Below are 4788 nucleotides of genomic sequence, written 5' to 3'. Positions count from 1 at the left end.
TAATCTTTCCAAGGTAGAGGATGAAGTCAAATTATTAACACTGGAGAAGAACAATTCCAGCTCACCTTGAAATGTAGTATGGAAGAGGCTACAAGATATCAACGATGTTCCCCAAGACAATATGATGTGAAAGTAGGAACAATCTGAGCTAAGCTCATATCGGTTCGACTCGATCTCTAGCTCTAATCACACCAAAACCCACCCATGCATTTACATCACAATGGAATTTCACCACAATGGGTTCTCAAACCCATGACCTGTTGAAACTCTTATGAGTCTACCACTGAGGCATGTGTAAAGACCCAATATCAACTATTCCTTATGGTGTGGTCCACTTGAGCTTTGAATCTTCCTCAATTTTGGGATCATACCCTAAAATGATCAGGAAAAATGGATGTACAGTGTGGATAAAACACATACATCATGGTGGCCCCCACGGGTTACTAGGGATATCCCTGGAGACAAGGTTTTTAGGCAATTCGCATCTCCACTGTCACGCCCCAAACTCGAAAACTGTGCTCACAGAATTTCTGATCACCTAATCCGGCGCCGACAGCCTCTACAGTACCCCATTCTCGGCTCTCAGCGCCCATACGCCAGATTCTGATCCTGAGATTCTATAAGGAGGATTTTTTGTATGATTTTTTTTGTAAAGAAGCATAACCACAAGTGTACCCAAATCACAAGAACAACTTCAACACTACATATCCACTAATATAAATATTTGAGTACAATGCTGAAAGGAAAATACATAAATAACAAAAATTATAAAGTAATCTGCCACAAGCTCCTGCCTTAATGCTGTTGCGACCTAACATCACCTACACGCAATGGTCATGCATAAGCTTATAGCAAGCTTAGAGGGTGGTATAAGTGTGTGCGCAAGAAAGGTGCCTATATTGCATATCGAGCATCAACCAATTCTGGGTCAGTTGTATTGAATTCTGTATCGATAAACCAATTTGGACTAAGTTCTCTATTCATGTATGGGCAAAACAGACAATCAGGTTTATCTAAACAAATGGAAGAAAAGTAGTGAAGACATTCTGTCAGGCCCATGTCCTAGTGTCCATTCCGTTCCATAGGATCCCGCGGTCCTCCTGGTCAAATTCCGGCGACCCACGACCCATAGATTGCATTTGCGCATGACCTTAAGTCACATCCTATAATCCTGAGTCGACTTAACCTGAGACCTATACCATTGCGACCGTGCCATCGCCATGGTTTCGATGCCGTGTTTCGTGCGCCAATCCGATGCTTAGATCATAAGTTGTGGACCATGCATGATAATTGCCGTGGACATTGCATTGTGGGACCCACCCATCCAGATTGTGCATTTTCCTAGCAACCATCATCATGAGGATGATGTCACCCTAGGGGTGACATCACCCTAGCTATAGCCCCTAGCCAATAGCCCCAGACATGCTCTTACAACTCATAATGACCCTAGCCCATGCCTCCCTTACAACTCATGATTGCCTAGCTAGAAAAGCAATCATTTCTCCTTTCTCTCTCTCTCTCTCTTATCTCTCTCTCCTTCCTTCTTTCTTTCTAATTTCCTAGCAAGAGAGAGCTTCCACATCTATGAGAGCTCTCCATTTCCAGCCCTTTGCAAGCTCTCCAATCCAACCCTTTAAAATCAATCCCAACTATTGAATCTCACCTCTCAGAGCTCAAGAGCATAGTGGTGGAAGAAGGAGATCTAGATCCAAGGTGGGTTCTCTTTAAAACTAGATTTTATCGTCTCCCTTAGATTTCTTTCTTACATTTACATAGGGACTTAAAGGGCCCACCAATCCATGGTGGTGATCTCCATGATCCCCTTGATGTGGCCTTTAACCCATCTTCTTGCACGCATAAGCCATGGAGGGTCCATTTTCCATGGACCCCACCATGATGGGTTTTTCTTTAATCTGCCTTCTTAGGGTCATCTGGACCCCTCATTTGCATAGTCAGGATGACATCCCCACCTTAAATTTTTTATTTTGTTATGATGGGCCCATGCATGCATGGGACCCATCTTGATGTATGTATCGGTGAATGTAATAGAGGGGCCCATAGTGACGGGGCCCTTCCATCGTTCGTCTTTCTCTCCCTCTATCTTCTTATGATGATGATGATGATATATGTGGCTGGTGGGCCACGTGTACATGGACCCCATCTTGATGTATGTATACTATATCCCCACCGTCCATCTCTGGATGGTGCTGTAGGATGCACCATGATATATGTGTTTGATCCCGGCCGTCTGTCCGTCCAGGGATGGAACGTGGGACCCCACCGTTGATGTATGTATTGTATATTCATACTGTCCATCTCTGGACGGTGTGCCATGTGGGGCCTACCTTGATGTATTGTATATCCTAGCCGTCTGTCCAGGGCTGGACGTGAGGCCAGCAACGTGTGTGCCCATCCACACCGTCCATATGGGACGTGGACCCCATGATGATGTATATGTTGTACAATCCACACCGTCCGACCATGAATAGTAAGCCCACCTACTTTGTAATCACAAGGCCCACCATATTGTACGTGTTTCATCTATATCATGCACTTATGCGGCCCACCTTGTGATGTGTTGTATATTCACACCATCCATTCACGTGCCCCCCACGTGATGTATGTGTTTGATCCTAGCTGTCCATCTGGTGGGGCCCATTTGGAATGTGCAGGGCTCACCCTAATGTGATGTATATATAGCCCATGAGTGAGGCCCATTGTGATGTATATATGGCCCATGTGATGATGCCCATTATGATGTATGAGTGGCTCATATGATGAGGCCCGATATGATGTATACGAGGCCCATTTGGCGAGGCCCATTATGATGTATGTGGGGCCTATATCATAAGGCCTGATGTGATGTATATGAGGCCTTTATATGAGGACCAATGGGATGTGTAATAGGCCTGTTGTGATGTAATTATGGCCATTGATGAGGCCCGATATGATGTATTTATGGCCCAGTGTGATGTATATTAGGCCCTTGTGTGAGGCCATGGGCCCACTATATGTTTGGCTCTATGTGGGCCACTCATTGGGAGCAATGTTGGTTAAATGTTCACATTGATGGGTAATGATAGTTAAATGTCCACATTGTGAACTTCCCTTAGGCCTTTCTTACGCCCATTGTCATCATTCTCTAAGTGGGTTAACCCAAATCATTGGGGCCCATTGATGTTTGTATGACCCAACTATTCTTATTAGGTTAACCCAAAATGTTGGCCCCCCATTGGTTGCTAGTGAGATTATTTTAATTTTGGAGTCCATCTAGGACTTATTTGGGGCCCCTAGGGCATCTAGCGGGCTATTTGATAGAATGGTGAAGGAAGCTCATTCTGAATCCTTAGATTTATAGGTAAGCCACCTATGCCAACCTTGATATGAGGAGAGTTCATCATTGCCATAAACAGAGGAAATTTGTGCTATCAGATTTGGTATATCCACAGTTAAGGGCCAACCTTTATGTTATAATTTAGATCGGTTGTCCATCTATGAACCCCTCCTTATATATAGGTTGGTTTTCGATATCGATTATGAGTATCTGATAGCATAGCATCATGATACGTGCCTATAATCTTCATCTACATGTTTGTTATGAGATGTGGTCAACCATTGCATGTGTTATTGGGTAGGTTGTTTATGGGACTCCCTGATAGGTGGAGTTGGCCTGCATGAGCGCACTGTATGCGCAGGATTGATGCATGACTAGATTATGTGACTCATGCATCTTACATTTTGTGTTATGATTATTATATGCCTAGCAACATTAGGGTCATAGCCTCCACAGGCATATCGTGGATGGCAGGATTGACACCAGAAATCTTCTCTTTACATGGGGCGCGATAGATATCTCTTGGTGAAAGTCCCTAAACCTGACGGTACCGGTAGATTCTCCAACTTCGAGACCGAGTAGATGTATGATCGCATGAGGGCCGAATACCACGAGGTCGCATCTCCCACTGTGTCATGATCGGTTAGAAGGGGGAGTGGCCTTACCTGCCCTAGGGTAAGGGCAATTGCCAGGCTGAGTCTGACCAGCTCGTAAATGGGTTTGCTACTGACATGTCAGGTTGATATTGGTAGATTACTAGTCGAGTGGGTAGTGAGGTCTCTTCTGCTTGCATGGTTGTGCGTCCAGTGTAGGGCAGAAATGTGGTGTATAGTGTATTAGACCTTGGTGATTATCCAAAGAGAACTGTGCTGATATATGATGCTCCAAAGATGACCTGGATTGATATGTGGATGGGTATGCTTGAGCTATATCTTGCACATGACATTAGATATGTAGGCCTTGCTTCATATGGCCTTGGTGTGGCCGATAGCATTCATGCCTTGCATCACTTAGACTTGGTACGACTGACCGCATTCATGGACTTATTAGCATATTTCCGCATTACTCTGATATTACATTCTTGCATTGCTACCTTGCGCACACACTTTCACTACCTTGTAAGCTTTCTATAAGCTTATGCACGATAGATGCGTGCAGGTGACGCCAGGACACAGTCGTAACTAAGCAGGAGCAGGAGCGTGTAGCCGAGCTTTTAGAGTTCCGATATTATCTTGTATTTCCTTTTATGCATTGTACCTTAAAGTTTTTTATCATAGTGGATTTTGTGATTATATTCTGGTTATTGTTCATGGGTTATGCTTGTGGTTATGCTTATTATGAAACAAATTTATATTGAAAATCCTCCTTGTGGTATCCCAGGATCTGAACATGGTATATGGGTGTCGAGAGCCAAAAATAAAGTATAACGGAGACTGTTGTCGCTGGATTTGGCA

Source organism: Magnolia sinica, unplaced genomic scaffold (genome assembly GCF_029962835.1).
Source record: "Magnolia sinica isolate HGM2019 unplaced genomic scaffold, MsV1 ctg224, whole genome shotgun sequence".
Classification (NCBI taxonomy): Eukaryota; Viridiplantae; Streptophyta; class Magnoliopsida; order Magnoliales; family Magnoliaceae; genus Magnolia; species Magnolia sinica.
This window is presented reverse-complemented; position numbering follows the sequence as displayed.